Source organism: Tamandua tetradactyla, chromosome 12 (genome assembly GCF_023851605.1).
Source record: "Tamandua tetradactyla isolate mTamTet1 chromosome 12, mTamTet1.pri, whole genome shotgun sequence".
Classification (NCBI taxonomy): Eukaryota; Metazoa; Chordata; class Mammalia; order Pilosa; family Myrmecophagidae; genus Tamandua; species Tamandua tetradactyla.
In genome coordinates this window covers 68,643,661-68,656,706 of record NC_135338.1, presented here as the reverse complement: position 1 = coordinate 68,656,706, position 13,046 = coordinate 68,643,661, and the positions used below count along the sequence as shown (strand labels likewise).

At 42.1% G+C, this 13,046-nt stretch overlaps 1 protein-coding gene and 1 pseudogene across 2 annotated transcripts in view; both read left to right on the top strand.

Annotated features, from left to right (window-relative positions):
* REC114 (REC114 meiotic recombination protein) overlaps positions 1-13,046 on the top strand; it is a 210,371-nt gene that overhangs the window by 19,060 nt on the left and 178,265 nt on the right. The window lies entirely within an intron of this gene.
* Positions 5,864-7,352, top strand: LOC143651578 (zinc finger protein PLAGL2 pseudogene; annotated as a pseudogene).

Below are 13,046 nucleotides of genomic sequence, written 5' to 3'. Positions count from 1 at the left end.
GTTTTGTTTGTTTTTAAAGTAGTTTAAGATTCAGGAAAACCCCAAGCACATTAAATTATTATTTATTTATTTTTTGACATGAACAGTCTCCAGGAATCGAACCCAGGTCTCTGACATGGCAGGCGAGAACTCTGCCACTGAGCCACCGTTTCCCACCCCCAAGCACATTATTTATTTATTTTTAACTCTTTTTTATTGTGTACTATAACATATATACAAAGCAAAGAAATAAAAAAGCAATAGTTTTTAAAGCACTCTTCATCAAGTAGTTACAGGACAGATCCCAGGGTTTGTCATGGGCTACCATAAGCTCTTTTCAGATTTTGCCCTTCTAGCTGCTCCAGAATTTAGGATGCTAGAGGGTTTAAATATTTTTTTGTCATCGCAATCAACTTTTTTCCTTCTTTTTCTGTGAACAAAACATATATACAAAAAAACTATAAATTTTAAAGAACAGCACCACAATTAGTTGTAGAACGTATTTCAGACTTTGACATGGGTTACAGTTTCTCAATCTTAGGTTTTTACTTCTAACTGTTCCAAGATACTGAGGACTAAGAGATACCAATTTAATGATTCAGCATTCATATTCATTTATTAAACCCTATCTTCACTGTATAACTCCACCATCACCTTTGATCTTTCCATCCCTCTCTTTAGGGGTGTTTGGGCTATGGCCATTCTAAATTTTTCACGTTGGAAGGGCTGTCACTAATATGGGGTAGGGAGATGGAACTATCTGATGTTCTTGAGAGGCTGGGCTAGGTTTCAGGGCTTAGGTGGACCAGGGACCCATCTGGAGGTTTTAGGTTTCTGGAGAGTTACTCTAGTGCCTGGAACCCTTGTGGAATCTTGTATATTACCCTAAGTGTTCTTCAGGATTGGCTGGAATGGTCCTGGTTGCGGGTTGGCAGGTTATGATAGGTAGCAAGGTCTAACTACAGCTTGCATAAGAGCCATCTTCAGAGTAGCCTCTTGACTCTATTTGAACTCTCTCTGACCATACCATTGCTGTTCTTTTGTTTCTGGCTTATTTTCTCTCACCAAATATCCCACATGTTCATTCACATTATTGCATTCCTCACAACTTTGTTCCTTTTTGTAGTAGCACAACCTTCGTTCATAAGTATACACCATTGTTTGCCAATGTACTTCTTCATCAGTGTATCCTTCAGCCACCTGCATTCATCGGGCATCACGTGGAAGGCCCAAAGTCCACAGTCCATCGACATTCTCAATTTTAGATAGTTTCATTCTTCCCAAGAGAAAAAAAAGCAATAAACACACCCTTGCCAAATAGAAGATCTAAACCTCCTCTTAAGTCTTATCTTTCCCCCCATTATTTACCTCTGCTGTTGCTGTGGTAGTGCTGATAGTTTCCTTTTGAACATAGCTCATAGCATGTAATAGCAGTTTTCCCCCTGTACCCTGGACTTAAACATGCTTTATACAAGAATCATATATTTGAAGTAATTCTTGCAAGAACTCATTCATATTTCTAGTGTGAGTCAGTGGGACACATAGGTCTATACAACCCCTTTCAATCTTGTTCATCTTCAATATGGTAATATTGCTTCTAGACTCACTAGAGAATCACCTTTGCTCCTATCTATTCCCTTACATTGAAATTCAACCTCATTAGCTAACGGTTCACCCATCTCTAGCTTCTATATATCTTTAAGTCGGCTGTATTCTATATTATAGGTCTCTGATTATACCTTTATGCTGGTCATACAAGGGAAATCATACAATATCTGTCCCTTTCTTTCTGAGTAATTTCCCTTGGCATTATGTCCTGAAGGCTCATCCATCCTGTCATGTGCTTCAGGACATCATTTTGTCTTACTGATGCATAATATTCCATCGTATGTATATATCACATTTTTTTTCATCCACTTGTCTGTTGATGGACATTTGGTTTGTTTCCATCTTTTGGTGATTGTGAATAATACTGCTGTGAACATCAGTGTGCAGATATCTGTTTTTGTCATTGCTTTCAGCTCTTCTGGGTATATACCAAGTAGTGCTATTGCTGGGTCATAGGACAGCTCGATATTTAGTGTCCTAAGGAACTGCCAAACAGTCTTCCATGGTGGCTGCACCATTGTACATTCCCACCAGCAGTGCCTAAGTGTCCCAGTTTCTCCACAGCCTCTTTAGCATTTATAGTTTCCTGACTGTTTAATAGCAACCATTCTTATAGCTGTGAGGTAGTATCTCATTGTAGTCTTGATCTGCATTTCTCTTAGAGCCAGTGAAAGTGAGCATCTCTTTGTGTGTTTTTGAGCCATCGGTGTTTGCTCTTCAGAAAAATGCCTATTCATATCTTTAGCCCATTTTATAATTGGATTGTTTGGGGTTTTTTGTTGTTGAGTTGTATGATTTCTTTGTATATACAGGAAATCAAACCTTTGTTCAATATGTGATTTCCAAATATTTTCTCCCATTTAGTTGGCTGCCTATTCACCTTTTTGAGAAAGTCTTTTGATGTGCAGAAACATTTGATTTTGAGGATTTCCCATTTATCTAGTTTTTCTTTTGTTGTTTGTGCTTTGGGTGTACAGTTTAGGAAGCTACCACCTATTACTAGATCTTGAAGATGTTTCCCTACATTTTCTTCTAGAAGCTTTATGGTGCTCGTTCTTATATTTAGGTGTATGCTCCACTTTCAGTTAATTTTTGGGTAGGGTGTAAGATAGGGGTCCTCTTTCATTCTCTTGGCTATTGATATCCAGTTCTTCCATGCCCAATTATTGAAAAGACTATTTTGTCCCAGTTCAGAGGATTTGGGGGCCTTGTCAAAAATAGTTGGCCATAGATTTGGTGGTCTGTTTCTGTACTCTAAATTCTATTCCATTGGTCAGTGCTTCTGTCTTGGTGCCAGTACCATGATGTTTTGACCACTATGGCTTTATAATAGGGTTTTTTCCCCACTTTTTAAAAAACATATAACAACAAACAAAAACATTCTTAACATATGATCATTCCGTTCTATATGTATAATCAGTAATTCATAATATCATCACATAGTTGCATATTCATCATCATGATCATTTCTTATGACATTCTATCAATTCAGAAAAAGAAATAAAAAGACAACAGAAAAAAATTCATACATACCAAACCCCTCACCCCTCCCTTTCATTGATCATCAGCATTTCAAATCTACTAAATTTATTTTAACATTTGTTACCACTATTATTTATTTTTATTCCATATGTTTTACCCATCTGTTGATAAGGTAGATAAAAGGAGCATCAGACCCAAGGTTCTCACGATCACACAGTCACATTGTGAAAGCTGTATCATACAATCATCTTCAAGAAACAGGGCTACTCTAGCACAGCTCTACATTTTCAGGCAGTTCCCTCCAGCCTCTCCATTTCATCTTGACTAACAAGGCGATATCTATTTAATGCGTAAAAATAACCTCCAGGATAACCTCTCAATTCTGTTTGGAATCTCTCAGCCATTGACACTTGATTTTGTCTCATTTCGCTCTTCCCCCTTTTATTCGAGAAGGTTTTCTCAATCCCTTGATGCTGAGTCTCAGCCCATTCTAGGATTTCTGTCCCACATTGCCAGGAAGGTCCACATGTAATAGGTTTTAAGAGGGAGTGTTAATCCTCCCGCTTTGTTCTTCTTTTTTAGAATGCTTTTAGCTATTCGTGGTCTCTTTCCCTTCCAGATGAATTTGGTAGTTAACTTTTCCAAATCTTCAAAGTAGGTTGTTGGAATTTTGCTTGTTACTGTGTGGAATCTGTAGATCAATTTGGGGAGGATTGACATCTTAACTATATTTAGCCTTCCTATCTATGAGCAGGGAATGTCTTTCTACCTGTTTAGATTTCCTTTGATTTCTTTTAGCAATGTCATGCACTTTTCTGTGTACAAGCCCTTTACGTCCCTAGTTAGGTTCTTTCCTAAGTACTTGATTCTTTTAGTTACTATTTTGAATGGATTTTTTCCTTAACTGGCTCCTCAGCTAGTTCATTGCTAGTGTGTAGAAATGTTACTGACTTTTGCACATTAATTTTACATCTCGCCACCTTGCTGAATTTGTTTATTAGCTCAAGTAACTTTGCTGTAGATGTCTCAGGATCTTCCAAGTGTAGTATGATATCATCTGCAAATAATGAGAGTTTTACTTCTTCCTTTCCAATATGGATACCTTTTATTTCTTTGTCCTTCCTGATTGCTCTGTCTAGAACTTCTGTCGCAATGTTGAATAATAGTGGTGACAGAGAGCATCCTTGTCTTGTACCTGATGTTAGGGGGACGGCTTTCAGTCTCTCTCCATTGAGTATGATGCTGGTTATCGGTTTTTCATATATTCCCTTTATCATCTTGAGGTAGTTACCTTTGATTCGTATCTTTTGGAGTGTTTTAATCAGAAAAGGATGCTAAATTTTGTCGAATGCGTCCTCAGCATCAGTGGAGATGATCATGTGATTTTTGCCTTTTGATTTGTTAATGTTCTGTATTACATTAATTGATTTTCTTGTGCTGAACCATCCTTGCTTTTCTGGTATAAACCCCACTTGGTTGTGGTGTATAATTCTTTTAATGTGCTGTTGGATTCGATTTGCTAATATTTTATTGAGAAGTTTTGTATCTATGTTCATTAGGGAGATTGGCCTATAGTTTTCCTTTCTTATAGCATCTTTACCCAGTTCTGGTATTAAAATTGTATTAACTTCATAAAATGAGTTAGGTAGAGTTCCTTTTTCCTCAATTTTTTTTGAAAAGTATGAGCAGGATTGGTGTTAATTTTTTCTGGAATGTTTGATAAAATTCCCTGTGAAGCCATCTGGCCCTGGGCTTTTCTTTGTAGGAAGATTTTTTTTTTCTTGGAACATTTGCATCTATTCAGAAAAAGAAATAAAAAGAAAACAGAAAAAAATTCATACATGCCATGCCCTCCACCCCTCCCCCTCACCGATCACCAGCATTTCAATCTAAATTTACTTTAACATTTGTTCCCCCTATTATTCATATTTATTCCATATGTTTTACTTGTCTGTTGATAAGGTAGATAAAAGGAGCATCAGACCCAAGGTTTTCACAATCACGCAGTCACACTGGGAAAGCTGTATCATTATACAATCATCTTCAAGAAACATGGCTACTGGAACACAGCTCTACATTTTCAGGCAGTTTCCTCCAGCCTCTCCACTACATCTTGACTAACAAGGTGATATCTGTTTAATACGTAAGAATAACCTCCAGGATAACCTCTCAACTCTGTTTGGAATCTCTCAGCCATTGACACTTTATTTTGTCTCATTTCACTCTTCCCCCTTTTGGTCGAGAAGGTTTTCTCAATCTCTGCTGAGTCTCAGCTCATTCTAGGGTTTTTCTCAATCCCTTGATACTGAGTCTCTGCTCATTCTAGGATTTCTGTCCCATGTTCCCAGGAAGGTCCACACTCCTGGGAATCATGTCCCATATAGACAGAAGGAGGGTGGTGAGTTTGCTTGTTGTGTTGGCTGGAGAGAGAGGCCACATCTGAGCAACAAAAGAGGCTCTCTTGGGGGTGACTCTTAGGCCTAATTTTAAGTAGGCTTGACCTATCCTTTGTGGGGTTAAGTTTCATATGAACAAACTCCAAGATTGGGGGCTCAGCCTATAGCTTTGGTTGTCCTCACTGCTTGTGACAATATCAAGAATTCAACTTGGGACTACCAGAGCCAGAACGGGCCTGGCGGAGCCCGAGTGTAGCCCGGCCCGCAGCGCGGGGCCCTGAGCGCGGTGAAGAGATTGTTTTCTGAAGGCTGCATTGGAGGCTGTGACAACAGAGAGCTTGTGTGGAGCTGTTGGGGAGGCTTTCTGAATAACACGGCCCTTTGCCATTAGCCTTGCCATGGCCACATTTTTCACCAGCGTTCCCCCCCTGGATTCAAGATGCAAAGCAGGAGGAGGAAGTAGGCTGGAAACTAGTTCCCAGGCCTCAGGGCCGGGAGGCAGAGAGTCAAGTGAAGTGCCAATGTGAAATCTCTGGGACACCCTTCTTAAATGAGGAGAAGCTGAGGTCTCACAGCCTCTCCCATCCAGAGCAGAGACCATATAGCTGTCCTCAGCTTCACTGTGGCAAGGCTTTTGCCTCCAAGTACAAGCTGTATAGGCACATGGCCACTCACTCGGCCCAGAAACCCCACCAGTGCATGTACTGTGATAAGACATTTCATCACAAGGACCATCTGTGGAACCACTTGCAGACCCACGACCCCAACAAAGAAGCCCTCCACTGTTCTGAGTGCGGTAAGAATTATAATACAAAGCTGGGCTACCGGCACCACCTGGCCATGCATGCAGCCAGCAGTGGCGACCTTAGTTGTAAGGTGTGCCTGCAGACCTTTGAGAGTACCCAGGCCCTGCTAGAGCACCTGAAGGCCCACTCACGCCGGGTAGCAGGCGGTGCCAAGGAGAAGCATCCCTGTGATCACTGCGACCAGAGGTTCTATACTCGAAAGGATGTGCGGCGGCACCTAGTGGTACACACAGGATGGAAGGACTTCCTGTGTCAGTACTGTGCCCAGAGGTTTGGCCGCAAGGACCACCTGACACGACATGTCAAGAAGAGCCACTCGCAGGAACTGCTCAAGATTAAGACAGAGCTGGTGGACATGTTAGGCCTGCTCAGCTGCAGCTCCACAGTCAGTGTAAAGGAAGAGCTGAGCCCTGTGGTGTGCATAGCTTCTCGGGACGTTATGGGGGCTAAGGCCTTTCCTGGCATGTTGCCTATGGGCATGTATGGTGCCCACATCCCTACTATGCCCAGTGCGGGCGTTCCACACTCCCTGGTACACAACACTTTGCCCATGGGTATGAACTACCCTCTGGAATCCTCACCTATCTCTTCCTCAGCTCAGCTCCCTCCAAAATACCAGCTTGGATCTACCTCATACTTGCCCGACAAATTGCCCAAAGTGGAGGTGGATAGTTTTCTGGTAGAGCTTCCAGGAAGTCTGTCTCTCTCATCGGCTGAACCCCAGCCCACCTCACCTCAGCCGGCGGCAGCTGTAGCCCTCCTAGATGAAGCACTGCTCACTAAGAGCCCCGCCAACCTCTCTGAGGCCCTCTGCGCTGCTAATGTGGACTTCTCTCATTTACTGGGCTTTCTTCCACTCAACTTGCCTCCATGTAACCCACCTGGGGCCACAGGAGGCCTGGTCATGGGTTACTCCCAAGCTGAGGCATAGCCCTTGCTCACCATTTTGCAAGCTCAGCCTCAAGATTCCCCGGGGGCTGGGGGGCCACTGAACTTTGGCCCTCTGTACTCCTTGCCTCCTGTCTTCACCTCTGGCCTGAGCACCACCACTCTGCCTCGTTTCCACCAGGCATTCCAGTAGCCCCCAAGGAGGCCACCCCAGCTTGTTCCTTGGCTCTGTCAGGGAGCCTCAGTACCCACCCCATCAACATCCCCTGTGAAGGCAGCTGAGCTTTCAGAGCTGGGTTTGAAAAGAAAAACTTCCAGTGTCTGTATGGAGCACTTGGTTGGGGGTTTGGGCTCCAGGATCAATTCCAGGAAGAGCCTTGATTCCCAACCCCATGAAAAGATTGCATACCATAGGACTTCAGGTATTTTTACTTTTATTTTTTTGATCTGAATCGGGAGCCACACTTAGCCCTCTCCCTTTCCAAAGCATCAGAACCTCCTTCTCTTTGGGGGGAAAGATGGAGGCCTCTAAGAGATGCAGAAATGGTGAGGGTTTCACCTTGGATGACCTTGAGAAAAATAGCCCAAGAAGCCTGCCTTCTGGTGCCAACCTGCAGTTCTTACAGAAGTCAGTTGGCTAGGCCCTGCTGCAGAGGGTCACTTGGCTCCATCTCTTGCCTCCATCCAGTGGGTAGAAGAGAGGGCCTCTTTTCTTTCCTATCACCCCTATCCCTCCAGTACCAGCATCTCCATTTTCAGTCAGTGTTGTTCAACAATGGTACCGTTTACACAGTCACCTCAAACACACCATTTCACCTCCCTTGCTGAGCTGTTAGCCTTAGAATGATTGCAGTGAACGTTGTTTACACACCATGAATCCATTCCCACCAGTCCATTCCAGTTCGCACCAGCCTGAACCATTTGGTACCTGGTTTTAACTGGAGCCCTGTTTACAAGGCGGAGTCGGGTCTCACTGACTTCTCTTCACTTGAGGTCACATTTTTCCCCTGTGGGGAAATAAACTGACTTTGGACTGCTTCAGTCTCTGCCTTCCTCCATGACTGCATCTGTTCCTGCCTTCCTCAGCAGTGTCCACAGGAGACAGGCAAGAAGATCAGAGCAGTTTTCTCACAGGTCTGCAGTTCTGTTTTCCTCCAAGTACATCATGACCCCCTCCTTTTTTGAACTGGAAAGGAGAAGAAATGAAAGGCATGCCCCCTACTATCACGTCCCCATTCTCTCACCCCAACCCTGAGCATCATGAGCTATTATTATTAGTCTTGGAAGGAGGGACTCTGGGTTCTAGTCTGGTGTGAATAGCAAAAGAGAGGGTGTAAACCCCTCATTTGTTGCTCTCCTATCTGTCACTTTTCCAGGAAGCTGAAATTGTTGAAAGAAGAGTTTTCAAAAAGTTAGGACTGAGCAGCTGGTTGAGTTCTAACCTGTGAGTGCATTGTTGTCTCCAGTACTAAACTTTTTCTTAACCATGATGTTTCTCCTTTCTCCTCCACTTTGCAGTCCCCATGGACTCAGGGCCACCGCACTTCTCTGCTCTCTGTCAAAAAAATTCTAACTTGTGGCCTCCCTTGATTTTGCCCCTCAGTACCCAGCAAGGTTTCTTGCACCAAACGAGTAGCTCTCTTCTGACTTATGAGGCTTTCCTGCCACAAACAGCAGGACCCTTGCCCAGAACCCAGCCCAATCTGATGCCTGCTTCATCTGAGTTCTGCGTGGGCTTTGCTGTTCCCATTTGTGGGAGGGAGCTCAGGGACCACCTCTTGAGACACCTCCTCTGATTCAGAAACACACTTCTACCTCTTTACTGTTAACTCCTACAAATGCAGCCAGCAGTTTCTGGCACTTTTCTCAGCTGTGTGTCTCATGCTGGTTTCTCCAACAGTCTCAGAACAAACTACCAAGGAACTGCCTTGTCACTCAAGCCTCAGCTTCCTCCCAGTCTCCTCTCCCTTCTGTTTGCAGATCACTTTGGTTTATTGTCAGGAATTTAGCAGGTCCAAACTCAGGCTTCTTCTCCAACCCAGGCCAATACTCCTTGTTGGAGGTGAAAGCCTTAAAATTTAGCCCCCCTGGCCTCTGTTTGGAAGCAATGGAGTGAATAACGTGTTTTGATTTAGGCAAGGTAGCTTGGTATACCTTTAAAAAAAAACGCATAAAAATATCTGTCAAGTTTAGTATCAGACTTGGCGATTTACTTCTAAAAATCAGTTCAGTGAGTCCCAAGGACTAATTAAAGTTTATTTTTAAAAGAGCGTCCACCTTGGTACGCAGCCACCTCCTGCATGCTATGCATGTTTTTGGGACTCATAGGAAATGGTATATGAGAATCCAAGAGCGACTCCTTATGGCCATTTTCCTTATATCTGATCTTCATCACCAGACCCACAACCCTTCTCCTATTCCCTTCCATCCTTCCTGCACCCTTGGTTCACAGACGTAAATGGGCCTCTGGCCCCAGACTATAAAGTCCTGGGCTGCTGTAAGAGGAGTCCTCTCCTTTCTGTGTGCTCTTTACCTTCCTTGAATTTTCCCATTAGTGATGTTGATAAACTCATAGGACAGACAAAGCAACTATTTAAAACCTCATAACTGGGGTCTTGTCCCTTTTCTGTGACCCGTCTTTTCTCCTTTCCTTCCTTTCTCCTAACTGCCCCTTTCTGTTCTGTCTCTTCCTTCCTTTTACCTTAGTATCCTCACCACCCACTAGGAGTTTGCCTGTCACTGTGAACTTTGCTGGTACAGAGGAATATCTGCCTTCACCTCTTTTTTTTTGGATCATGGCCACCCAGTCATTTCTTAATTCTCCCTTCCCAAAATTAAAAAAAAAAAAAGCCTTATTGGCCTGGTTGTTCAAAAGATCATAGCTTTATCCTACACTCAGTACCTAAACCCACGTTAATACCCTTACTGAGGCCATGAAAGCCTAAAGGATGGGAGCCATAGTGGTGAAGACCAAACTGGGACCAGAAACGAGGGGTGATAACTCCTTTCCCTACCACCTCCCCCATCCTCTACCAGTCATGAGCTGCCTTGAAAGGGGCAGTGCACTTCCTGTCCTGCACGACAACTGGTCAGGTATAGATGCAGTCCTTAGGGGCCAGGCTCAAAGAATCTCTGCACCGTCTTCTAGAGGTGAGAGGCAGAAAAAGGAACACCAATGAGTTTTTTTTTAAACCTTTTACAGATGTCATTTTTTTGATGGAAATCCAGGAAACAGGTGTGATTACTTTTTTGCTGGTAGATATTGTCCTAACTTGGAGTTCTGCCCTGAACTTTCTCTAGTAGCCCTTTAAATCAATTCCCTCCCTTTTTGGCAGCTGTTTTCCTCAACCCTTTTCCACTTCCCCTCTTATCTAGGAGCTGTTTTTAAGCATGATTTTTTTAAACAGTTTATATTGTACAGGATCAATATTTTGCTTTTTAACAAGGATATTTATGTAATAAACTTTGCCTTAGGCAGGTGTTGGCCAGAAAAGTCCAGATTCCTCTGGGACCTCACCCTGGCCTCTCCTGCAGCTCTGAACCTGCTGTGGAAGGAATTGACTGTGACCTTCACCACTGGAGAGTAGGGTCTGTGGCAAGGGGAAAAGGGTGCCCCAGTCCTGACAGGACAAGGATCATTCACCGTGGTTATCTAGTGCCTCCATGGAGGGGTTTGGAAGAAGCATTCCAGGCCCATCTCTTCAGGTATCAACTGACTTCCTTAGCTGATTCTCCCCGTACACACCCCTCCACCTCTAGGTATCTGGCACTAGGACTCCTGAAATACCACTCCTCCTTATGCTCCTCTCTCCTTTCCAGTGGTCGAGGTTTGCAGCCACTCTCTCGAAATGCCAGATTATTTAAAGAGAGTAAAATACAAGACAAAAACCTAGCGCTTTGTAAACAGTGAATAACCTCTTGAAGTATTTTTGGCTTTATATAAAACAAGGTTTCTAATTGTAAAATATAAGTGCCATTAGAAAATGCACAAGGCGTATCTTTGTTAAGGTAGATTTTCAATGTTTTACAGAATTACATTTTCAAAAAAGTTTTTATAATGAAGTTGTTTATTAAAAACTTCTGAATGATGAAAAAAAAAAGAATTCAACTTGGGGAAGTTGAATTTTCCCCCTTTCTCACCATTCCCTGAAGGGGACTTTACAAATACTTTTTTATTCACTGTTCATAAATATTTGTGATTGTTATGTCTTCTTGTTGAATTGTTCCTTTTATTAATACATAGTGTCCTTTGTCTCTTTTAACTGTTTTACATTTGAAGTCTAATTTGTTGGATATTAGTATAGCTACTCCTGCTCTTTTCTGATTGTTATTTGCATGAAATATCTTTTCCCCACCTTTCACTTTCAGCCTGTGTTTATCCTTGGGTCTAAGGTGTGTTTTCTGTAGACAGCATATAGATGGGTCCTGTTTTTTAATCCATTCTGCCAGTCTATGTCTTTTGATTGGGGAGTTTAATCCATTAACATTTTGTGCTATTACTGTATGGGTAGTACTTTCTTCTAACGTTTTGCCTTTTGGATTTTATATGTTATATCTAATTTTTCTTCTTTTCACCTTTACTGATAGTCTTCTTTTCTACACTCTTCTCCACACCTCTCTCTTCTGCCTTTTCATATCTGCCTCTGGTGCTCCCTTTAGTATTTCTTGCAGAGCCAGTCTTTTGGTCACAAATTCTCTCAGTGATTTTTTTGTCAGAAAATATTTTAATTTCTCCCTCATTTTTGAAGGAAAATTTTGCTGGATATAGAATTCTTGGTTGGTAGTTTTTCTCTTTTGGTAATTTAAATATATCATCCCACTGTCCGCTCACCTCCATGGTTTCTACTGAGAAATCTACATAGTCTTATTGGGCTTCCCTTGTATGTGATGAATTGCTTTTCTCTTGCTGCTTTTAAGATTCTCTCTTTCTCACATTCTGATTAGTAAGTGTCTTGGAGTATGTCTATTTGGATCTGTTCTGTTGGGGTATGCTGCACTTCTTGGATGTGTAATTTTAAGTCTTTCATAAGAGTTGGGAACTTTTGAGTGATAATTTCCTCCATTAGTTTTTCTCCTCCTTTTCCCTTCTCTTCTCCTTCTGGGATACCCACAACATGTATATTCATGCACTTCATGTTGTCATTCAATTCCCTGAGTCCCTGCTCATATTTTTCCATTTTTTCCCTATAGTTTCTGTTTCTTGTCAGATTTCAGATGTTCTGTCCTCCAGTTCGCTAATCCTATTTTCTGCTTCTTGAAATCTAACATTGTAGGTGTCCATTGTTTTTTCATCTCTTCTACTGTACCTTTCATTCCCATAAGTTCTGTGATTTGTTTTTTCAGACTTTTGATTTCTTCTTTTTGGTCATTTCTTGCCTTCTTTATATCCTCCCTGAATTCATTGATTTGATTTTTGATGAGGTTTTCCATGTCTGTTTATCCATTCTGAATTAATTGTTTCAACTCCTGTATCTCATTTGAATTGTTGGTTTGTTCTTTTGACTGGGCTATATCTTCAATTTCCTAGTGTGATCTGTTATTTTTTTGCTGGCATCTAGACATTTAATTACCTTAATTAGTTTATTCTAGAGATTGTTTTCACTTATTTTACCTAGGGTTTTCTTGCTGAATGAATTTTTTGTCTGTCTGTTCTTTGACATTCAGTTCAGCTTTTTGTGGACCACTAGCTTAGGTTTTATTTAACAGAGGAAAATTTTTCAGTTCTTCTTTTCTTGTTTCTTGCCCTGCCTGCATCATGCCTTTTTCCCCACCCTTAGGAGAGTCTACTTAGGTATTATAGACCCCAGCCAGATTTTCCCAGACCAAACTGGCCTCCTGTCAGGAGGAAGGAGTCTCCTGTGTGAGTTTTCCCTGAGGTGAGACCCAG